General features: G+C 32.9%; 1 protein-coding gene across 2 annotated transcripts in view; it reads left to right on the forward strand.

Annotated features, from left to right (window-relative positions):
* Window positions 1–26,335, forward strand: part of Dach1 (dachshund family transcription factor 1) — a 369,934-nt gene that overhangs the window by 217,682 nt on the left and 125,917 nt on the right. The gene's annotated exons all lie outside the window — the stretch shown is intronic.

Below are 26,335 nucleotides of genomic sequence, written 5' to 3' on the forward strand. Positions count from 1 at the left end.
AATATTATATTAGAACATCCTTTTAAACTTAACATGCCATTTGATTTTAATTTTTTTTGAGATTATAATATTGTTTCTGCTTTAGTCTGTTCCTGTTCCTCATGCCAAAGCATCCCATGTCCTTCTGCACATTTGCTTTCAATCCATAGCCTTTTCCTTCATAAAACTTTATATGAGTTTTACATAAAGAAAGCATTTATTTTATCAAAGATTTTACATATACCTTAAAAAAAAAAATGGAATTCCTCCTCTCAGGCGGTCATGTTTTTTTGTGGTGTTCCTTATTTTCCTAAAACAACTCCTGAGGTGATGGCCAGTTCAGCCAGTCAATGCACACATTTACCACACCCCAGGAGGGAAGCTGTGTGGTGAACCCAGTAGATTTTAGAGCTCAAAAAGGCTGCACACCCTGTGGTGCAGGCACACTTCTTTCACTGAGAAGTTTGTCATTAAAATATAGCCCTCTTAAAGTGACTTCAAACTAGTTCAATTTGAATTGTTTTTAGTCACTAAACAGCACGAGGAATATTTTCAGTTTTGGAAAAAAAGAAAGAAAGAAAATAGAAAAGAAAAGAATCCATACGGATTATTGTATTTTGATAGTTACAATCTATCTGTGTAGTATATATAACTGCACTATATCTATGTAGTTATATATTCATAAAAATAATTGAAATTGATATGTAGATGAAAATTAAAAAAAGAAAAACTGATTTTAACTTTTCATCAACTGAATATTCAAACAAATAGATAAGAGTGACTATGATGCATTAAAAAAACACATGATGAAGGAAAGTATAGCTTATTAATAATGAGGTACTCAAATCACTTTTTGCATTATAGAATCATGTTCTCAATGAAAACATTGTGTATTTTATTATTAACTCACAGCATATGATCTTCATTTCTGCCTCCCTCAATTTCATCCCCATGGGATGGAACAATGTAGACTCACACATTTATTATATTAATTAGAAATCACTACCTAATATAATTATTCTGGCAAGCACATGGTGAGTCCTGAAATATTATTGACAGAATTTCTCCATTTAACTCTGGTGTTAAAAAGATTTGCATGTCTAAAACCGCCTTGATTAGATATTGTTTTTGACGACTCTGCGTGGTGTTTTCCTCTATGCGCATTAAGTATGAGGACTTTTAGCACGTCTGAAGTAACATCTGCTCTGTCTTTTTGTTGCAGGGTTCATGGTATAATTAGCTCTATATTTCAGCAAATACAATTTTGCTCCCATGGAGGACAAAGCAGCATGAAGAAAACATAAATAATTGCAGATTAGAGAAACAGAAGTCAAAGTGGGTGTATGTAGATGGCTTTGATAAAAAAGGGTTAAAGAATAGAAGGTCACCTCATTATTAAGACAAAAAGGAGGCAGTTAAAATTAGATATGGTCTTTGTAATTAAAGAAAACACACACTGATTTTTTTTCCCCCTTTAACAATGTTCCCTGTTTGGCCAAATAATTTAGCCATTTGCAATGATGTAGTTTCTTTTGTGTTTATTTAGCAAACACTTTAAGCATTTTGCATGCTTTGATACATAAGGGAAAATTAAGTTTTATGGGATGTACTTAAACAAATAGGAGATTTTATATTATTTTGCAGAATGTAAAGTAAGTCTTATTTTGTACCATTTGTAATAGATCAGATATTTCTGCTTATCTAGATAGCTGGATGCTCTTATATCAAGAGATTTCCTTTCATTGATTATTTCATGACTGAATTGTATTCTCTTCATATTGACTTCATTGCAATATGGCAAAATTTTGCAGTATCAAACGCCTAGTTCATTTGTTACTTTTAAACATTGTACAAGTTAAAAATATTTCATAACATCCCTGAATATTCAGAGTCCAGTAATAATATAGCTTATTTTGCCAACTCATTTCTAATATATATTGTAATTTACAAAATTCTGTATGACCAATGTTTACATTAACTGCACAGTTATACACATATAAATTTCCCCACCATTTACTTTCAGAGTACAAACTACAGACCTCAGTGAGTGATGGCTCAGTGGTACTGAGTGCCTAACAGTGCATGACTCTAGCCAGGTACAATCCTCAGCCTGCTCTCCATTCTAAAACACACAGTTTGAAGTAACACTGGTCCCTCTTATGTTTCTGTCTGTTTAAAACCCTAAGAACTTGTTGAAGTAAAGTGATGATGTTTGGTTTGATTTTCCTTAGGAGTAAGATAGGTGATTGATTTACTCCTAAAGATATGTTGTAGTGATATAAAACCCATGAAAACACAGAAATATTCAGTGTCATAGAATTTACATTGTCTAGAATGAACACATAACAAGAAGAGTATGAATCCATACAAAAGCTGTAACAAATAAGTGTGCTGTCGTGGAGAAGGACTGTTTAAAAGATGATATAAGGCAAATATTAATAAAAACAATTTTAGCAATGTTTATTTTCTTTTTCCTTGTTATTTTAAAATTCCATATGTATATATAAAAAGAATATTTCTGGCATCTACCCATCCCCACTCCACCTCTCAAGTCTCCACCGGTCCCTCCCAGTCTATCTCATTTTCAACATCGTTTTCCTTTATTTTCTTTCTTTCTTTTTCTTTTTTTGATGTATTTATTTATTTACTTTATATTCAGAATGTATGCCTCATCACTCAGTCTGCTCTTACAAAGTCTTTACCTTCTTCCCTTTCCTTTCACCTCTTAGTAGGGTTGGCCCTTACTGAGAAATCCACCCAGCTGGCACCTCTAGTCATTGTAGGACTAGATATATTATCTCCTACTAAGGCCAGAAAAGACAGCTGAGCTAGGGAGCAGGATCCGGAAGCAGGCAACAGAGTGAGCCTAAACCCTCATCCAGTTCTGGGGTACTGTAAGAAGACCAGGCTGTATATCTGCTACAAATGTGTGGTCCAGCCCATGCTTGATCTTTGATTGATGGTTCAGTCTCTGGGAGCCTGCAAGGGTCCAGGTTAGTTGACTCTGTTGGTCTTTTTGTGGAGTCCACATGCCCTCAGTGAACTTTCTTCTCAAGGACTGGTCTCAGTAATCAACCACCTGTGTTTCATGGTAAAGAATTGGATGTTTAAAGAATGATCTTCAAGTAGTCGGGGATATGGAACTTGAAGTGTCCTCTTTCTGTATCCAGGAAAGACTCCCAGTGGAGGAATAATGACATCAACCCACCCATAAAACCTTCCACTAAAAATTTGTCCTGCCTACAAGAAGTGCAAGGACAATGGTGTAGCAGAGGTGGAAAGAATAGATAAACAATGACTAACCCAAGATCCCTTGGGCAAGAACAATCCCTGACACTGTTGGTGATACTCTGTTATGCTTGCAGACAGGAGTCTATCATTAACTGTCCTCTGAGAGGCTTCACCCAGCAGCTGACCAAAATAGAAGCAGGGACCTGTAGGCAAACATTGGGGGAGCTTGTGAAGTCTAGAGGAAGAGTTGAGGGAAGGACTGGGGCACTCACATTTATCTCCTAAGCCACTGAATCTATTTAGTGCTGTTCACAAATTGAGGAGTGTGTGCTCATCCATTGAATTGTGGACCACCTTCCAGTAATCACCCCTCAAAAAAAAAAAAAGATTCTCCCTCCTACAGCAACCTTTAGCTAACAATAATTTCTCAGCTAGAGATGAGACCACTGAAGCTTCTACCTCCTCCATGTAGAAATCTTACCTGTGGTGATCTTGTACAGACATGCCAGAAACCACAGCTAATGTGAATTTATGTGAGCAAAAGCCATGTCAAATTTAGAAGACATAACTTTACAACCTTCCCTGCCCATCAACTGGCTTATACATTCCATCCTTTCTTCCCTTCTTTCTGTGATGTGTCCTGAGCTTTAGGGTGGCTGTGCAGCCTTGTCTTCTCTGTCCTATCCATGGGTAAGCACTCCTGTACACTTACTGTTGGCAGTTGAACGGTTATGGTCTCTGTTTTAATCACTACCCATTTCAAAATGAAATGGCTCTGGTTAGATGTGAGATCAGAACAAATCTATGGATAGTATAGATATAAACATATTTAGAATCCAATTTGACAACATGAATACATAGAACCTCTCTTTTTGAGAAATTCACACATTTGATCATAATATTGGTACATACGAACTTATATATGAATTTAGGGGCCCTCCTTCTTGATTTCAAGAAAAGATTATGGCAAAGGTAAGTTATTCATTCTACTTTCACATTCCAGGTATTTGGTATGCGTATTATTCACAAACATTCTTGAGTTATACATCACTCCTCTAAATTTGCTTGTGTTTGTGTATGAAGTAATACAAGAAAAGAAAATTTATTTTTGTATTGATGTAAGCAGTATGTTTAACATATTAATGTTAACTTAATGATTATTAACCAATGAGACTGATATTGACTGTTGCCATGTTAACATTGTTACTGATTCAAAGTAAATGCACTGAATATGGAGAGGTGTGTAATTCATGGAAATTGGAGTCAGTTTCATTATGTGAATATTTAGTTATATATTTGGAGAGAAGTTCATCATAATTTATTTTTGTCTTGCTCTGTAATTACAATTCAAGGTCTGTGAATAGTTTTGGATGTGTTTTAAAGTTCTGACGATGGTGCACAAGTGGATGAAATACATCGCATTTCTTTTTAGATTAATTCTTCTCTTCAACAACTTCATACAGGTGTGAGATGCTTCTGCTCATCTCCAAAGTCCGCTCTTTTTTTCTCAGACATGTCTTGTCTCTATCATGTCCTCCTGTCTCTCGATGTTCAGAGGAGAAAGTTATGTCAATTTCCCATTCATGGTAGCTCAGCAGTTTTTGAACAGTGTTTCTCCTGTTGTATAAATAACAAATTTGCATCATCCTCAAATTGCAGTACACTTAAAAAGTTTCATTTCTAATTTGTTTTATTTAGCTATATGCTTTAATAAGTGAGAAAATCTTAGTGGTTTTTCTGCAGTGGTTTGACATTGTTTTCAATGTGTGAATACAGTAATTCTCTCATCTAGATACAACTTATTTTAGAAATGAAGCATTTCTTTATTTAGATCATCAACATGAAGCTCAAATTTAGAATAAAATTAAGTTTAGCATTATTTTATCATTTGTTTTTTTCTGTGTACAATAGGATTTTGTGGTTTAAAAACCATCTTTTGACCTACATAAAATAGATAATACTCTGTAACAAAGAGACATGTTTAAAATTTGGAAGCTGACCTTACTTTGATATGTGAATGGCTAGATATAAATTTCTGTCAAGGCTACTTTTTCTTCTATGAGTGTGAAATAATGACAAACTTCTGCTACTTGAGAGTATCATAATTTTCACTACCACTGAAAAAAACACTGTACTGATCCCAAAGTTGACTGATTAATATGGGTTTACTATTTCCATGTGTGATAAAGTATAGTTCAAGTTGAAAAAAGATGAGAATATTAACACATTATGGCAGAAATACACTGTTTTAAACAGTCTTGAAAACTGACAACTTAATAATGACACCATTTAACATTATTTGGGGGAGAAAATTGGTTATGAAAACACTTTGTAAGCCATTGTGTAATTCTTTTACAAGACATTCACACATACATTAGAAGAGAAAACACAAACATATTTTCTTTCATCATTCCCAATATATCAAAATATTGTCTGTATTATCCAGTTTCTGATTTCAATGTTTCATAGACTTGGAGGCTATGTTGTACCCATAGGATTTGAGTATTTACAATATAGGAGCCATTCCATTTACAATTGTAAAGTTGTTCCATTCAACAGTGTAAAAAAAGACACAAAATTATGGCCATACCTAAAAGTAAACGAATGCACTAAACTTTTCAAGGTTAAGGCTTTCTGCAGGTTCACTTATGTACTGTAACTCTTGACTGCTCACTGAGGTGAGATAAAGATTTGTGTGGAGAGATTTTTATACCAGTGTTTCTCTTTATGAAACAATGTAATAATATCCATTTGACCCTGAGAGTCAAATGGTAGAATCTTAGGATAAAAATGTACATTCTATGCAGTTGTTCCTGCTTGTGCAACTCTACACCTTTACATTTGCCTCACCAAGAAATATATGTGTGTGTGTAATTTGTATTTAATTATATGTATAAAAGTGTTTGGCAACAGTGTTGTATATGTGCCCATAACATAGAAAAGCAAAGAAGGGTATTGTATCTACTGGAACTGGGATTAATGTGGGTTCTAGGAACCAAATCTGGATCCTTTAAAAAAGCAGAAAGTACTCTAAATTGTTGAGCCATCACTCAACATTTTAAAAATGAGTCCTCACCAAAAGTGTATGTATGTGTGTGTGTATACATAATATACATATACATATACATATATATATATATATATATATATAATTATCCTCTAAATAATAAAATATAACACATTATATTCTTGCACATCATTGAATTTATTAGTTATAGGTAATCACTTATTATATGTAGATTAGTACTCAGGCTATATGAAAATACTGTTTCTATCTTTACTGTGGGCAAGAACATCTATGAAGTTTAATGTTCAGTTAAGTTTCTGTAACCAATTCCTCAGACGCTGGAGGTCCACATTAAATTTAAATACAATGGCAGCTTTGTCCAAAGTCATGTTAAGGTATTACATGACCCTCCTTTTATGCCTCTCTTAAGTATTTAATGTCTCTGTAAATACCATAGTTGTAGGATTATTCACCCATAAAATTTTTATTCATTTTTTGTCCTTTTGCATACTTGAACGTGCTGTCCTCTGCCAGATATGTGATTTATCCATCATTAACCAACATTAAAAATTGTATTTATTTTTCTGTAATCATTCTGTTCATGAATCATAACACTAACATGGTAACTTAGCTAGCTACTAAACTTAGCTAGTTTAATGTTAGTTAAAATGGTAACTTAGAAATAGGAACATTTTAAAGTTTAAACCCAGAGTACTTTTAATTTTCTTCATAGCTAAGATGTCAAACCTGTGTTCTGCTCTTATCAGTTATCAGTAAATTTGTGATTCTACTCACTTGCTTTTCTGAACCAAACAGTAGGATTCTCTCGATGTTCATAGCTTGATACAAAAATGCTAGCATGGAGGATATGGAAGTGGAGCGTTTAACAGGTAGTCAGGTCATGAAGGTAGAGTATTAGAGTACTAACAAATGAGAACAGCATTTTATGAAAATTACCCAGTTTGTTGTAGTTTCTTACATTATCTCCGGCCAACAGGATGCCTGTTGTTTAAAACTGTGAAACTCAAATCTTGGTACTCAAATACCACATGTACAGAGGTTTACATGTTCTCCCCTGTATTATCTCCTGCTGAAATTACTGTGTGAGGTTTGTATTCTGTTTCCACACTTCCTCTCATCTTCTTTTCCATAGCCAAAGTAGTTAGTCAGCACATGTATAAAAGACATTCACTCATTGGTTTATAACTCTCCCAGTTCTTTCCATCTCATTTAGAGGAAAACAAGAAAAATCCTCATACTCCTAATTAGGAGTCCATAGTATTCCTCATTTCTCCCCCATCCTATGTTTTTCCTCATCCACATTCACTCTTAATAATTCTAGCCATGCTGGCCCCCTATCCAGTTCTCAAACATATTGCAAACTGGCTGCGTTTAGGTCTCAATTCCCTTGCCAAGATGCATATTTACACATTTTCCATCTCTACATGCTCTTTTCTTATTAATGTTGATATTAACAAATCTGTATGTTTCTGTTGCGTGATTCCTCAATGCATACTTTTCCTTTTTAATAGTTTTATTTTTATACAGTGCTCAGTAAAATCCTGGCAAGCTACAACTTTACCTACAGTCTCACATATAATACTACATATAAGATCATATATAAGTCTTAGGACGTGTGCCCCATAACTCTAGGGTCTTCCTGTTCTTTTTGTTCACTTTACTCAACTCTAATTTCAATGCCTAGACTAACTAAGACTATCTAAGACACTAACTAAGACACTAACTAAGACACTAGCTAAGACTATCTTTGCTGAAATAACACATTTAATGTATACATTTACACACACACATGTGACACAGTAAACAAAAAAACAATAGTGTTAAGTAGATTTAACTTAGCAGAGCTACTAAGGGCAAATCTGTGATCTTTAATGAATGTGCCAGTAGGTGGTAGCTCAGATGGGAAGGTGTGTGCTTTTCAAGAGTAATGGCTCAGGTTACAGGACAAGAGCAGCAACAACACAAACAACAATGGCATGGGTATTGTTACCATACATTTCTAATCCAGAGCTGAGAAGACAAAACTAAAACCAGGTTCCTTGGACAGCCTACTTAGCCAGATCAAGGCAATGGGAGAACCATCCTCTTAAAAAGAGGATGAGCATCACCTGAAGAGCAACAGGTGAAGATGTCCTCTGACTTCCATATGCACACACAAGCATGCTCCTGTGCACATGTCTTTACAGGCACCACACAAAGCATTAATTCTTCAGTGATGTTGAAAGGAAAAAAATCCTTAAAATTCTATGTACTGAAGACTAAAAATGAAAGAGTTAAAACGTGTTTTTCTAAATGTGACATGGTCTGAGAGCCACCTGCCACTTCAATGCATGTTTATACATTATGCCACTATAACAGCTTAAAGTATAGAGAGACTTTTAATTGAATTTTATGGCTGGTCTACATTGTTGATAGTGATTTTTATGTTATAGCTTATTCATTTAGTCATAGAGGATACAGAGAAATTTCCATTGATGTAATAAAATATCTATAAAATCAAAATGGTGTTTCTTTAGTAGTTAGTGATCTTATGTATCACTAAATCTCTGAGGATGCAATTACATATAAATGCACTTTCAAAATGAATGTCTAGTGGTTTCAATATTTTTATTTAAAATAACAAGCATCAGTGATGAAGGACAACACTTGTTAAATTATATATTTCAACACATTATTTTCCCTTAAAAACTGTAGAGTAACTGAATAGTAATGCATTCATAAACAGATTATCATGAAGTCCTAAACATTCCTTTTTTGATAGATATTCATGATCTGGAGTCTAATTTGGAAACACTATTTCAAAATATATTTATTTGGGGGGACTTTTATCATTTCAGTTCATATGCTTAAATTATTTTAAAATAAGCTTTATATTTTCATGTTGTGTTTTCTTTTAATAATATTTAAATAGCCAATAAGATTTATTTTGAAATTGTATTATATCTCTTTACTAATCAAGCAATAAATTTCAATAAAGAGTTTGTTATTCTTAGGTCATTCATAATTGAATAGTATCAAAATTATACTTGTTGTTCAAATCAATGTGAGTTCAAAACTGAGTCTTTCATTTTATTCACTAACCATAATTATTTAACACTAACAGTTTATCACAGACATAGGTTATAAAAAGTTGTTTTTTCCATTACTATTGACTATTAAAAATTATTTAAGAATTGATACTTGATGCCTCAAAACATACATACTCTTGTTATTTCCCTTTAATTCTAAATATTCTGTATTAAAATAATTTTCCTGAATTTTAAATGAATAACATTAATTTGACATTTTGCAGCTCCCAAATTAAATTTTTTTATGTTTACCTTGAGTGCACCTGGGAAAAAAGAAATGAAATTTGGATAGAAATAAAAATGCCACTGGGAATAGTATTGATTGCCTTAAATGCGTGGTTTCATTTACCACTTAAACATTATTGTCCACATCACCCAGAAACAGTTCTGGATCTATTCTCTTAGTCATTGATAGGACATTGATCTTCTGCTTCATACAGCCATTCAGTTTTAGAACATAAAGTACTAGACATGACAGACTGTCTAGAAGTCAATCAGGAAAAAACTCAAGCATATATTAATAATCAGGAATTATAAGAATTACAAAACCATATTTGAATGATCATTCTGTCTTCAAAAGACAGAATGTTCTTTATTCTGTCTTCTTTCTTTACTTATTACTAATAGAAATATAAAGCAACCACAATGGTCTTTCTCTTACCCTTGATGGTCTTTCTCTTACCCTTGTTTAAATCTGGCTTATATTAATTAATATTGTAAACTCAGTATTCTTTTTATATTCTGTGCTGATATGTTTTTTTGAACTGTGTTTCTAAAATTCTGGACAGCTCACATGAAATTTTGTGTGTTATAACACTATAATGTTTTGTATCGATGTTAATTATATTGTATTTCCTTCATTTTTACTGCTGATTCAATGATTAACATTTTAGATCATACTGAGTTAAGGCAAGGCAATATAGTATTTGGAGAATATTTTCATTTTCCATTCAAAAAATTCAGATCATTATGCAACTATTTCTGACATTTAGTCATTGCTGGTTTCAACTATATTTCTGTTTTCTTTTAATGCTTTTGTTTCATTTAGTTTTAGTTTAATTTAATTGATTGTATTTTACTTATATATTGTTCCTTTCCTTAAAGGAACAATCTGTTCAAGACAAATAATCATAATTTACTTTTGGTAACTTCATGGTATCTAAGTTGGCATGGTAAAATCTCTCTTTTTTAGGTGCCTCTTCTCGTCAGTTACATGGTGATAGAAAATTCATGGGTACTCATCATCTGCCTGTGTGATAATTTGCAGTCTCACATGGAGAGTATTTAAAAACATATCCCTACCATCTTTGTACCATCTCATAATCATAACCTTGACTTCCAATTCATAATAATTGCTTATTTATAAGTTGTCAGAATAAAGTTTCTTTATGTTTCTTTTACATAATGGCAATATAATTTTCTTTTTAAATAAGTGGCATTTTCAAGATGTCTGAAGCACAAAGAAAGGCATTATCTTCAGACTACAAAAGAAACATTTAAATTCCCATCTAAATCTGACATAATGTTAAAGTTTATCAGTAAACTCTTAAAGTAAAACACACACACACACACACACACAAATAAAGAGAGAAATAGAAATAGAAAGAGAGAGAGAGAGAGAGAGAGAGAGAGAGACTCTGTGCTGAACGTTCAATCAAGCATATGAGTAGATTTTGATTTCTTCCTTTTATTTTTTTTTTATTAGTCATTTCATTTGTTTACATTTCAAATGATATCCCAGTTCCTGGTTACCCCTCCACAAACACCCATCCTGTCTGCTTTCTTCCCCTCCCCTTTGCCCTTATGAGGGTGAATCTCCACCCATTCACCCACCTCAGCCCTACTACTCTAGCATCCCCTTACATTGGGGCATCAAACCTCCACAGGACCAAGGGCCTTCCCTCCATTGATGTCAGATAAAGCCATTCTCTGCTACATATGTATCTGGAGCCATGTATCCCTGTTTGGTTGGTGGTTGAGTCTCTGGGAGCTCTGGGTAATCCAGTCTCTTGATATTGTTCTTCTTATGGGGTTGAAATCCTCTTCAGCTCCTTCAGTTCTTCCTTTAGCTCTTCCATTGAGGTCCCTGGGATCAGTCAGATGATTGGGTGTGAGTATCTGCATCAGTATTGGTCAGTTGCTGGTAGAAACTCTCAGGGAACAGCACACCAAGCTGTTGTCAGCATGTGCTTCTTGGCATCAGTAATAGTGTGAGGGAATGGTGTCTGCAAATCGGATGGATATGTAGGTGGGGCAGTCTCTGGATAGCCTTTCCTTTAGTTTCTATTCCATTTTTTGTCCCTGTCTTTCCTTTGGACAGAAACATTTCTGAGTTAAAATTTTTGAGATAAGTGGGTGGCCCCATCCCTCAACTGGGGTCTTTGCCTATCTACTGGAGGTGGTTTCTACAAGTTTTATCTCCCCTTCCCTGCACATTTTGGCTAGTCATCACAGTTGTGAACTGGGAGTCTCTCATTTTCCTGGCATCTGGTACTTTCTAGTGGCTTCCTCCACTTCCTCACCCCCCAGTGCTACATATTTTTATGCAATTTTCTGACCCTCTTTACTTCTCTCCTGTCCCTTCCAATACCTGATCCTGGCCCCATTTTTTTCCTCCCGCTTTAATCCCCCTCCTAGGTCCCTTACTCCCTCTACCTCCTGTGATTATTTTGTTCCTCTTTCTATGTAGGATTAAAGCATCCACACTTTGGTATTCCTTCTTCTTAAGCTCCATATGGTTTGTGAGTTGTATCATGGGTATTCTGAGTTTTGGGGTACTATCCACTTATCGGTGAGTACATTCCATGTGTGTTCTTTTGTGACTTGGTTACCTCACTCCGTATGATATTTTCTAGCTCCATCCATTTGCTTAATAATTTCATGAAGTCATTTTATTAAATAGACAAGTGGTACTACATTATGTAAATATACCACTTTTTCTGTATTCATTCCTCTGTTGAAGGACATCTTGGTTCTTTCCACCTTCTGGTTATTATAAATAAGGCTGTTATAAATGTAGTGGTGCATGTATTCTTGTTATATGTTAGAGCATCTTTTGGGTATGCCAGTTCAGGTAGATCTATTTCCAGTTTTCTGAGGAACAGTTCGTGTGTTTTCCAGTGTGGTTACACCTGCTTACGATCACACAAACAATGGAGGATTGTTCCTCTTTCTAGAGATCCTTGCTAGCATCTGCTGTCATCTGAGTGTTTGATGTTAGCCATCCTGACTGGTATGAGGTGGAATCATCTGTATCTGTCTGTAGTAGTCTTAGGGTTGTTTTGATTTGCATTTCCTTGATGACTAAGAATGTTGAACATTTCTTTCGGTGATTCTTGGCCATTCGAGTTTCTTCAGTTGAGAATTCTCTGTTTAGCTCTGTACCCCACTTTTTAGTAGAATTATTTGATTCTCTGGTACCTAACTTCTTGAGTTCTTTTTATATTTTAGATGTTAGCCCTTTAACAGACATAGGAGTGGTAAAGATCTTTTCCCAATCTGTTGATTGCCATTTTGTCCTATTGACAGTATTCTTTGCATTAATTTGCTTTTCCATTTTATGAGGTCCCATTTGTGGATCGTTGATCTCCATTGGTATTCTGTTCAGGCAATTTTCCCCCTTGCCCATGTGTTTGAGGTTCTTCCCCACTTTCTCTTCTATCAGGTTCAGGTTTTTTCAGGTTTTATATGGAGGTCCACGATCTAAAATTACTGCTATATACAATTATATTGTATGAACTAGAATCTTGGGTTTAAACTCAGTATTTGAATTTCTTGATTTTAATATTCTTTACTGAAGGGCTTTCAATGGCTTGTAGTCAATGGTGACTGTGAGCAAATGACATCAGTGTGTCAGTCTCAGAAAGATAAGCCATGAAAGGAATTAAAAACAAATTTTAGAATTATGTTGATTTGCCGCGCAGTGGTGGTGCACGCCTTTAATCCCAGCACTTGGGAGGCAGAGGCAGGTGGATTTCTGAGTTCGAGGCCAGCCTGGTCTACACGACAGCTAGGACTACACAGAGAAACCTGTCTCACCCCCCCCCCCCAAAAAGAGAGAGAGACAGAGACAGAGACAGAGACAGGGAGAGAATTATGTTAATTTAAAAATTATTATTTGACAATTTTTAATTTCATATTCTAGAACTGCTAATCTAGGATAAGTTTTCATGTTAACTTTTAATGTATCTCATTCAACAAATTTAATATTTAATCAGATTTCTCTATGCAAGGCTTTCTAGTTTGTTCTGAATTCAAAGGTGATTATGAATCCAACCGACCACCACCACCAACAAAACTCAACTACCCCACTAAAAACCCTCCACAATTGTTATTAAAATGCCATCCTAAATGGCAACATTAAAATAGAAGCCGATATTATATTAGAAAAGCCCAAGCTTCTATGCTTTGAAGTGAGTTAGTTCAAAATTATATGATAATACACGAGTCATACAAATTGCTCACAGACTTTCCATCTTTCTACACAAAATAGGTTGTATACAATTTCTTTAGATAAAAACTCTATACACATTTAAAAATCATAATACAATGATACTTCATGTTTTTCAACAGTTTAATTTGATCTTTTTCTACAGTTCGTTAAAGGGATTTGACATTTGGTGACATTAAATATTGTGTTTTTGAGTATGTGTGTGTGTGCATGTGTGTGTGTGTTAACAGGTTTCATTTCTCATTTTAACATAAGACATCAGAGTTTAGAATGTGTTTGTAATGCAAAATAATTTCTGTGATTATCCAGAAGACAAGTTATGATGTTTGCTATATATTAAGTTTTTCTTCTTTAGATGTCCATGGAGGAAATTTGAAAAATTTATGTGTATCATAAACACTTCTTTTAGTTAATAGTAGAAGTTTAACACCCACTGTCTTTACAGCCATCTAGGTATAGTTGAAAATTTACATATTAAACAGTTGCTCTCTGACATGAATTTAAAAAATTATGCTTGTTTATGATAACTTTAGCATAAATATTAGAACTCCCTATTTGTAGATGGTAAAAAGAAGCCGCTGAGAATGAAGATCATGAAGAGATGAAAAGAAATCCATTAGGTTATAGTAAACTGACGAATTTGCTTTATTTTGAGCCTGAGATGAGTTATGTTCAGTGAAGCTCTTACTGAAGTTTATATCAAGATGATGATATTTTTAGATTTGTAATTAGTTTCCTGATCATTTCAAGTTTTCTGAGGTGTGTCAAATATTAAATATTAAAGAAGTTAGAACAAAATTCCCAAACCAAATTAAGGAACTCTATAACAATGTTATCACTTTTGTCATGATTAACTTCATTCCCAGAGCCAACCCATGATTTACACGATACAAAATTAGTCCATAGTTTGATGTAATGAAAACGATCCGATCATCTATTTATTATATGCATTTCTATCTTTTTAAAATATACAGTCAATAAAAAGCAGAAAAGAAACAATCTTGAATGATATTTAAAGCTACCATAGAATAATTGCCTATATTTTCCAATTAATATTTTTCTGTCCATGTGCATTTTTAGAGATACTTAAAGCATGCTCCAAAATTAGACTTGACAATTGCAAATGCCAACCAACCAACTCAGTAATAAAATCAATACATACATTTCCCTGGAGGCCACTATTTACTGTTTGGTGCAGCATTTCCTTAATAGAATAGCAGTTATGTTTGTAGAAGGCTTGTAGCTACCATTTTTATGTTTTAACTAAAAGCAGCTTTTTTTTGAAGAAATATAATAAAAATTTTCTTAAGTTACTACTAGAATTTCCAGAACCATATGATATTTAATATGAGTGTAAAGAATGTAGATATTCTGTGTGCACATACATACATATACACACATGCACTTACAGATATGTATGCACACATGGACACAAACATGCTTCCTGTATAGCATACACACATATTTTGGTGATAATGGTGATATACCTTATTTCTTCATTATAATATGTGTGAACATGATAGTTAAACATTTCACTATATTAAAAATAACTAAGTTTAAATGAACATTTTTGTAATTACTCATGACAATTCATTTTGCTGTAGTTTTGGCACTATATTCTAGAAAGAATAGTAAAAAGGAAGAAGATATGGAAACTAGAATAGTATGTTTTACATAATAAAATTATTGCTAAAATATGATTAACAAATTTATTTCTTTACTTAGGGTTTGTTTTCTAATAGTTTTGGTTGGAAAATAAGCCTCCCTCCCACATTTGTCTTCTGATTTATTATTTGTGAAAATTTCAAAATTAAAATATATACATCAGATTGCTTCTCTATCTCTTCTCCTATATGTTTATCGTATACAAAATTGGATAGGTAGAAGTAGGCACAAATACCTATCTTTTACCATGAAGCTATTTGCAATTGATTGAAATTAGGTGAGGAAAAAATTGGTCTCTGTATTTTGTTATGTATTCTTGTTTGGTTATTTGACTCTGTGTGTGTGTGTGTGTGTGTGTGTGTGTGTGTGTGTGTGAATTTGTGCATGCTTTCTTATTATTTGGTTTTATGTTACTTTTATTTTTGACACAGACAGTATATGAAGTTCAATGGATAGTGGGTGGGACGCTGAGGTGAGTGCTAGAGATGAAAGAATGTGAACAAAATAACATATGAAAAAATAATCAAATATAGGACATAAATATGTCACTTTCATGCTTACACTTTTAAGCAGATTTGAGATGTTTCTATAACACAAAGGATTTTTTATAAGAAACTCATTTTGACATTAGCTTCTACTAGATAATAGAATAAGAGTCATTAAAGATGGAAGAGTACATTTACCTTGACAATAGTGTATGCATGGTCGCATTTTCATAGCAATTGGACAAGGTAAGGTAGACAAGTTATCTGAAAAGAATCCATGGCTGCTTTCAGGAGACATGTTTTCAGGCAGGATATTGAAAAATAAATCCATTGATTGACTTACATCTTTTAATACGATGATGTCAGCAACTGATGTTAGTGTGATAAAGCTGCAATATTTTCATCACAAAGAAAAACTCATATTCAAATCTTTAATAACTGAAGGAGCAGAAACTGTCGTGAGCTCTCAGGAACACCCTTGTAGCTCCTCTCAGACAGTAAATATTGAGAGTAAGATCAGAATGAATGTGGTGTTGAATGGAAATTAATCGCTGGAGTTATTACTTATGGTGTCACACTATTCTACATTCAGGCTTTTCACAGGAGGCTTTGAAGAGCCCTACAGGACCAACCAAATGTAATTGATACAGATTCACTGCTACATAACAGCTGTGGGAGCAAGGTGCTACAGCTTGTACTTTAATCTACCTTTCTTTCTGAGAGTTTATTATGTTTTTGAATTTATTCTTTTGTAGATCTGGGAGCTATCATTTTTATGGAAATTAATCTTTTTAGAAGATTTGTCCTCTCTTTTTCAAACACTAATACATTCATTCAAGGGTCCTATTATTCACATCCAGCTGGCTTTTATCTGGTGATATTTACTTCAAAAAGCCAAGTTAAATGGTATCATAGATTAATTCTCAGGGCACAGGAAAGCTTTTTTGGAGAAAAACATGGTTTGGTAATTATGTGAAATATCATAATAAAAATCACAGAAAATGTCAGAAATGTGTTGTGTCATCTGTCATAATAGAAACTTCAAAAAACTGCTTCTTGAAGTGTGGTACCTTGCTCTTGTCAAAACGTTTTATTTCAGAAACATTTTACATATCGCAAAAGTTTGATTTGGATTTTAATGAACTATCACGAATCTAGCTTTTTGTTTTTTCTCACACAAAGCAATGAAACTTCAAAAGAGGCTTATCCACTGCTATCTCTTACATAAATCAAGCTGGAAATAAGACACATTTTACAATTCAATTTAAGATCCCACCGAGACAATAATGCTGCAAGCTGTGCATTTTGCAAAGTAATATAGTAATGTCTAGTTTGCATTTTTAAAAAACCAAATTAATCATACTTTATTGAGTACATTGGAACAAACCTAAAATTCATTTATTATTAAAATCTTCTGCCATAAATACAAACTATATTTTATACATAAAGGACAAACTCATTTATTCATTAAGATAATTTGGATAAAACAGTTGGCACATGCATTTTGTAGCAATGGAAGAAATGACATTTGCCGTTCTGGTGGGTTTGAATTTTTAAAAGTCTCTGTGTAGTGAACTGCTTGAGATTTATTCTCACATGAAATCTTACTAAGAATTAACACTTCCATATAAAAATAGAAGCAACCTAAAACATGGAGTTTTAAAAACAAATTAGTACAATGAGTTATTTTTGAAAAGACATTTCATAAAAGTTATGAAAAATATTGAATCTTATTCTTTGTGTAACCAACCTATAATAAAACACTGTGAATTGTATGAAAATAACAGTGTTAAAATACATCTCCAAAATTTAATTTTGCTATAAAAAGATTAAGGTTTACCTTGTTACATTTAATAGACTTTACTATTAAATCTTGATTCTTGAAAGAGTTTCCTCAATTTGTCATCTCCAATTCTGACTGTCAGGGAAGGTCTAAAAAGTATACCCTGCTGGATTTACAACCTCTGAACCCTTTTAAATAAGACCTCTTCTTTTCAGACATAGATACTAGAAAGCTCCCAAATAAAATACATTTTTCCTTTGTATTTAAAAGCAAAGACAACCCTAGCATATTTAAGTATATAGCTTACAAGTCTGTAGAACCAGAAAGAGATAGATTACCTCTTGCATCATCCAACAGAACCTAGTCCTGTTTTGTGCAGAAACCAATTTTTTTTCAACCATTTTTTTAAGAAGCAGACATGGTCAAGAATACTTTTTTTTTTTTTTTGCAATTTTTTTCTATAGAATGAAATATGAGATTCAGGATTTGTGTCTTGGTCATATCAATATCAATGTGGTGGATGACAGAATTTGGGATGGTCATTCCTGATGATGCGCCTCTTCCTCGTCCTACTATCTGATCTATCACTGTAATCATCTCTCTCTTCTTCCTAAGATGATGACCAAACTCATCATCCTGACACCTAAGAGCTTTCATAATCTGACCCTCGTCCACCTCATTCTGACTTCTGATGCTTCCTAATGTGTGCTTGCATCTCTATTCACTTGAGTTTCCCAGCTGTCACCCACAGCCACCATTTGTGTATGTCTTTGACAGATTGCCCAGATTAGGCAGTTCTGTGATCCAAATAAGCTCTTACCTACAATAGACAAGACTAAAAGACAATGATGTGTTCAATATATTCTTAAGGCCAACCCTTTCCCTACAAATCCATGTGTTCTTCAAAATGCAGATACATGTAGTATACAGGAACACAAAGTCTGTATTTGTCCATGATCATCTCAGTTAATATGCAATGCAGTTTTGTTTACTCACTATTTTTCATTTTTGCACACATGCACATACACATGCGTGTGTATGTCATGTGTGTATGTGTGTCATGTGTGTGTGTTGGATGTGTGTGCATGTGTGGTATATGCCAGCTAAAATGCAGGTATGTGCATAAGTGAGAATGCACAGACTGGTGTGTTCACATGCATATAAAGGTCAGAAAATGATATCTGGTGTTTCCCCGATTCCTTTCCATCTTATATAGTTAGATATGGTCTTTTACTTGCCATTTCAGCTAAACCAGGTAGCCACATCACTTCAAATATACTCTATCTGTACAAATCGAAGATGGTAGTAGGCTGATAAACCTGCCCAGCATTTAAGTGAGTGATTGGGGACCACTGTTTCCCAAAGTGAGAGAAATAAGCAATGGAGTTGGATATGTTAGGAGAAAAGGAAGGCCTGAGAGGACATAGGGGTGGAAATTGTGATCAGAGTATATTGTATGAAATTTTAATAATAAAGTGTAATAAATAATCAAGAGTATTAAGACAACAACCAAAAGGTATGTGGATTCATGTTAGATCCTCATGCTTTCCATGGTCAGCATTTTATCTACTGCCAACAACCCTATACACTACAATTCTTATCATCTTCTTTTCTCCTTTTATCATTCCAGTGATTTGCAAATCTTGAATCCCCACTTGCTATACAGTGCATGCTAATAATGACCACATGGATGCTTTTATTATGTGTTTTGTGGTACTGTTTTGGCCAGTATTGACAGAGGATGGAACTGTGTGTTGCTTAGTGATATTCAAACACATTTCTTGGTCATTGACTAACATGATTTTTGTTCCTCATTTTTCCACAAATTTTCAAAATTTAGGAATAGCCAAGCATTGGAATAAAAAAAGAAAGTGAACTAATTCAAAGCCACTTAGTATCTCATTAAGAATTGAAAAACATGTTAATGTTAATAAAATGATTCACATTTTTTCTCTACACATTGAAAGATATTTGACAGAATTAAAAATACCCAGACCTTGATGGGTAGTGTACATTTCAATGGTACAATATATAGCAGGCACACATGAGTCCCTAGTAAAATCACCACAATAATAACAACAAAATTAAGCCTTCTTGTATTCTTTTTTTATTGGAAATTTTATTTATTTAGCCTTCTTGTATTCTTAATAAGGATAGTTTTTGAGCCAGTAGTAGTTAAAATAGATGGAAAACACCCCAAATTGTATTTTTATCACAAAGAAATTTAAGTCAACTTTGCCATTATTTATTGGTGTCCATAACACAAGTATATATCTTTGTGATGATATTGTACTATATTATTTAACTATAATATCATTAAATATTTAATGATTTTTAACTAATATGTAAAATATACTCCATAAGTTTTATTGTCAAAATCAGCTCCACATAGGAAGCTCATAGAACAAAATTTCAAAATGCCACAAGAAAAAAACAATTTCGGTGCAGATTATTTTAACCATAAGGTGTTTCTAAGTAAGATTTATCTTGAAATCTCCTGTTTTTATTTTTTCATTGTTTGTTTTTATATAGTTGATGAAACAGTGGAAGGGATTTGAAGTGATTTTAACTAACAGAAACATTTTCTGGGGCAAGACAGAAAGCTCAATTGTTAAGAGTTTGTGTCTAGCTTGCAAAACTCTCTCGGTTTGAGTCCTACATCACATAAATCAAGTAACTTGATGTATACATGTAAATTTAGCACTTAAGGGGTTTCAAAAAACTAGATCAGAAGTTGAAGGACATCCCTGTTTCCAATAACAAGTTTGAGATGAGCCTGAAACACAGGAAACCATGTTCAAGAAATATTGGATATTCACATATTTATGTTGGTTCTCATATTAAATAAAAAATCCTGTATTAGACGAAGTAGGGAAACATGGCTATTACCACAACCCTTTTTTGTTAAGAATTTATTGTAACATATAGCTTTTATTAAATTGTGGGAACCAGCCCCGACTATTTGTTTAAGCTTGGTTGGTGGGTCCAGTAAAAAACAAACAAACACCCAAAGACAGCCATTCTAACATACTTGAAAATTGTTCTGTAAAAAATTCCTAATTCTCCCTATGAGTATCTGTCTCTCTCTCAGATTTCCATGTTCTATTTCTACCTACTGAATATTAATCTACAGTTAAACCATATTCACCCAATGTAAATTGATTTTTAATTCACATCTCTCATTTTATAAACGTGATAAATAGTTTTTAATAATTTGTGTTATGATTTCATAATACTAAAAATCAAATCACAGAACAACTTAAGAATTTCATTACTTTATTATTAATATGTTTATTTCAGAATTATTAATGATTTGTTTTTAAAACTCAAGTGTGGTGTCACATACCTTTAGTCCTAGCAGTTAGAAGACAGAGGCAGGTAGATCTCTGTGAGTTCCAAGCAAGCCAGGACATACTGAACTTTTAAAAAACATTTAATTTGCATAGTTACATACATAGCTTAGCAAATAGCCTCTTAAGTGGAAATATCATAATAAACATCAGATATCTTCGTGACCAGCACCACTGCTTCAGTAAGGATGATACTACTACACCTTTTTGCTAATCATTTGAAAGTCTACTATTTTTATCTCTATTTGTATATAATCAAACTTGTTTCACAACTTTCATATATATATATATATATGTATATGTATATATATATATATCCCATATTTCATTTTTTCTAAGTTTATTTATATTTAAAAATGCAGTTGTTTAAGATCATCCTCCACTTGTATTTCTCTTCTGTGTTCTCTCTGCACATTTATCCCATGGAAGTGTTAAGATTATTCGTATAATTTTCAGGATAAGAATGGCCTACTAGATGGTTTTATCATCTTAAATGATAAGTATAAAACAAAAACACAAGCCGACCATATCATACAGACACAAGATCCAAATTTTGAATGTTTTTTTATATAAGTGGCAAACCATTAAGACTCCTACACAAAGGAGTGACAGTGTTAAGATTTGTACATTAAAGTACAAATTTCAGTTCCTTAAAACTGATTACAACGGCTCAGATAGAAAAAGAGTAGAGATAAATTGCATAGATGCAATCAACCAGACATAAAAAGGAATTGAACATCAGTGGTAAGTAAGAAAGCAGGAGATAAGGATCATCTGTCTGTTTCTGGCTTCGACGACTAACTGATAATATTATTCTTTGAGCTGTACTCTGGTCTGTAAGAGAGACAAATGAGCCCTGAGAGGCAAACATGTAAAAAATTTCAATATTACTCCCTTGAGCCTACAATCCTTTGTAGATGAGGATTATGCTTTTCTGGATAACTATTTTCAGACAAAAATGTAGTTGTTAAAATCTCAAGCTGTGTAATGAAAATCAAAACTGATTTTAACATGTCCTGATCAATACTTACTCATAAACATAAACTTGTTTTTGTTTGTCGTACCTACTCATGAACATAAAGTTGTTTTTGTTTGTCATGACATTTATTAAAATGATTATAGGGAATACAGTTGTCACTTTTATTTGAAATGAGAGCAAAGCTATAGGGAAATTATAAAATTATTAGAGAGAATAATTTCTAGTTCATTTGTTTGCTTACTAAAAATTGTCCACAGTACACTGGGAAAATGAAGAAATTACTATGTTAGTAGTTTTAAAGTGTAGAAGATGCATAGCTATGTTATAATAAAATATGTGATTTTGAGCAAGTGTGGGATTATATTTTAGAATCACAATATATTTATATGTATATGTATATATACGTATATATGTATACACACATATGTATATGTATATATATGTATATATATGTATATATATACATATATCTATATCTATATCTGTATCTGTATCTGTATCTGTATCTGTATCTGTATCTGTATCTATATCTATATCTATATCTATATCTATATCTATATCTATATCTATATATCTGGAAGAATCATTTCTATGTCATTGTCTACAACCCAGTCTAGTTTAGCTGTGGAAATTAGTGGATCTCATTTCACCATTATTTCTGTGGAATCATTTGGCTCTTGCTTACAATCAGCTTATCAGAGATATTCACAAGATTCATATGTTTAATAAATACAAAAGAATTTAGCAACTCTTTCTTTCCCCATACTGATGCTCTGGAAGTGTTTACCAGCTTTAGCCTGGATTTGTTTTGCTTTGTTTTCCTGGATCTGTTTCATCTGGTTAACAGTGACAGTGTGGTGCTAATGAGTCTTACGACAGCAATAGCATCAAAAAGCAAAGTGTTCTCTAATATAATTACCCCTTTCTTCTGCACATACACTACTTAACCTTTTATCTTGATAGTAATGGCTATACTTCTTTTATTTTCAGTTGCATCAAAACTTTCTCGAGTTGGGTATAAAAAAAGGGAGTATATGTGAAGAAATGCATTCTGCCCAAAGTAGTTCGTTCCGATATGTTCCTGTGAGATCAAATTCCAAGTAATTTAAGATTGAAATCATTCTTACTTACATTTCCATAACTTTCCAAATATTTCCAAGATAAAAATTACATCTTTTAGTAAATAGGATCACAAAGATGTTTCAGTTTAACTGGGAAGTTGCTCAGTGGTATATCACGACTGAAAAAAAGTACAAGGCACCAAATTTGATCCCTACCCTCACATGTAGAGCAAAAAAATGACTCAGCTTAGAGTATTTCCTTAAATAATCAAGCTTCCAAGTATTGCCTTGTTCTCCATAGATATAGGTTATATAGATATCTTTTTAATGCATAAGGTAAATATTAAAGATTTTAAATTGCTCATTGTCATTGTATCTAGAACAATTTGATTGAGTCAAACCAAAAACTCTAGATGAATTCAGCATTTATGTGTTAGATCAAATGGACTCAGCTGATAAATTAGATAGATAGATAGATAGATAGATAGATAGATAGATAGAAGATTATAGATGATATTAGGTAGAAAGATAGAGATAGAGGAGAGGAGAGAGATAGAAACAGAGAGAGAACAGACACACAGGGCTTTGTTATATGATACACTTAATGACCATTTTTCAATGGTCAATATAATGTACAAAAAGCTATGTGTCATTTTCAGTTTTATTGAAATGAATCCACTGAATAATCACCTATCTAGTTATCCCATATTTAAATTAACAGCTAAATGCCTGTGGAACCTGAGTAGTGTTTGCTTTTACTTAGAACTCATGTGGTCAGCATTGACATCCACCTAAGTGTTCTCCAATGGAGTGGAGTAAGCAGCAACTCCTGAGTTATTTTCATTGTAAACAACTCTTGACAATGTCAGGTTCCTGTCACAGTCTATCATTGTCACTCCCTAAGCAGTGTGTGACAGTTAGTCCCTTAGAGATTTGTCTCCTTTATCAGGGTCAGTCTATGGGAAGTTAAAAGAACTCCTTACATGTCACCTAGATATAAAGAAGAATAAAACCCAGATATACATTTACTATTACTAATGTATGACAATATAATAAAATATCTACAGATCACCATAATTTGCATTTAATTATTTTGTGTATAGTCTATGAAAATTGTTTGAAAATAATGTAGTCAACTGTTTTGAAATTCATTCTCTATTGGGTATGTATAATAATCAAAGGAAGCAAGTAAATGATAAATATAATTATTTATACTAGAGTTATAAATGGTGTCATTTATTTACCCTCAATTCTCTGTGTTTATTAAAGAAAAATTAGCTCTATTATTTTCTAAAAACTTTCTATTTCCTCTATTACCTATGGATTGTGTTTAAAAATCTTGAATTGATCATCTTTCTTTATAATGAGATTGAATGGCTACATTATAAATTCTATTTTAAGAGTTGGTTCTTACAAATACACTGGAAAAAAAAGAATAATGTGAACTTTCAAGACTCAACATGATATTTCAGGAAAGAACTGGAGTTTTAAACCATGAATGGAAAAAATAATTCATAAGAAAAGTATACTATAGATTTAAAAATTAAATGTGACATTAGTAGCTATATGTATGAATATATGTAGTTTATAGATAGTATATAAACATTTTGCACATCTATATATAACAAAATGAGAGAAAAGGGTCATCAGTCTGAGAAGTAGGAAGCAGAGGAAAGGTTTGGAGGTAGAGGAGCAAAATATTATTGTGTGTAAGGTATTGGATAACTTTACTAATTGTAGGCATGTCTATTTCTGAAGTAGCTTATTTTCATTTCTCATTTGTTCACCCTAATGGGGAAGGAGTACACTATAAATAATGCAAAAATCACTTACAGCTGACTTGTTACGTATTGTATATTTTTCATGAGACTTATTTCTTAATTGTTTGGTCTATTTGTTATCTAAATGAGCTAACATCATCAGTGTTTCACACATGATGATTGGTGGAGATGAATAATAGCCTTCTACATAGTGGGAAATTTAATGTAGCATTAGAAACTTCCTTAGGAAAATTCTTATGTGGCAGCAGAGCAGCTCCACAATTAAGAAAATGTGGATAACACATTTCCCCTATCTGTGGGAAATCTCTTTTATACATCTATTTAATCAGAATTTAAGTTACTGTCTTTCCTTTAAACTTATTATCTCAAAATGTGTTTACTGTATGTTAAATATGTAGTATGTTGCATACAATCTGATAAAATGAAGCAAAATGAGGTCATTTGATGAGTTTTTTACTAGTAGTCTCTTGGCAGGATGCATTTGAGAAATTCACATTTGTACAGTTCTTTCACATTTGACTGGAAGGTGTGTCAAAGACTCAGATGTAGAGAGGTGAAGGTCTATAAAATTATTTCAATGTGAAAATGAACTTTTGTATCCAAGTGTGGGATCAGGTTGATGAAATATCTTTTATGTGAGTCATTTCTGTATGAAGCTATAAACGTTTTTAAACTAAAAGCTGTCATAGTTTCTTGTAAAATAATAAAGATAATAAAGATATCCATTTAATTGATTCTTTTCATTGTTTAATAAAATCGCTTTGTTTGATTGCTGAAGAATTTGAATTGAGTTTTCATTACCCGCTTCTGAACAATTTACTCTGAGATCCAGACAGTATTGAGCTAATGAGTTTGAATTTATATTGAACCTTAACTGTCTTCATGAAATAAAGGGAAAAATATCATGGCAGTAACTAAGCAGTCTTCACTGAAAACTGTGTCATAGAAATTTTACAACATGGCTTTTAGTGGAGAGAAAGCATTAAACAAGGAATTTTACCAACTTTGCTCTTTCTGTGTTTATGAGAGTATTATCTATTTTAGAATGAATTCATGGGATAACAAAAAAGTTAAATCTATAATTTTATATCATAATCTTCTAGAGAAATGCTAAACTAATTTGAAGACATGATTTATAAATTCCTTCTATGGAATTCTTATAATTTATTTTAAAACCTAGATTATTCTGACATTATCCTGAGTGTTGAAGTGTCAGTCCTCCAAGAGACAGTTAATTGACTCTGGTACTAATTATATTAAAATTTTATATTTCTTTTTGTTTGGAAGGAAGTATTGTACTTATTAACACACCTATGGCATTTTGCTTTACATTATCATGTTTCTTAAAGTGATATTTTGTGTTCTATTTTCAATGCCTAATTAAGTTATATTCTTATGAGTTCAAATTATTTCTGTTCTTGTAGTTGAAATAAGCCACACATTTTTAAATCCCAATGTAGACCAGGTTACCGTTT

The sequence above is a fragment of the Arvicanthis niloticus genome, chromosome 3 (assembly GCF_011762505.2).
Source record: "Arvicanthis niloticus isolate mArvNil1 chromosome 3, mArvNil1.pat.X, whole genome shotgun sequence".
Classification (NCBI taxonomy): Eukaryota; Metazoa; Chordata; class Mammalia; order Rodentia; family Muridae; genus Arvicanthis; species Arvicanthis niloticus.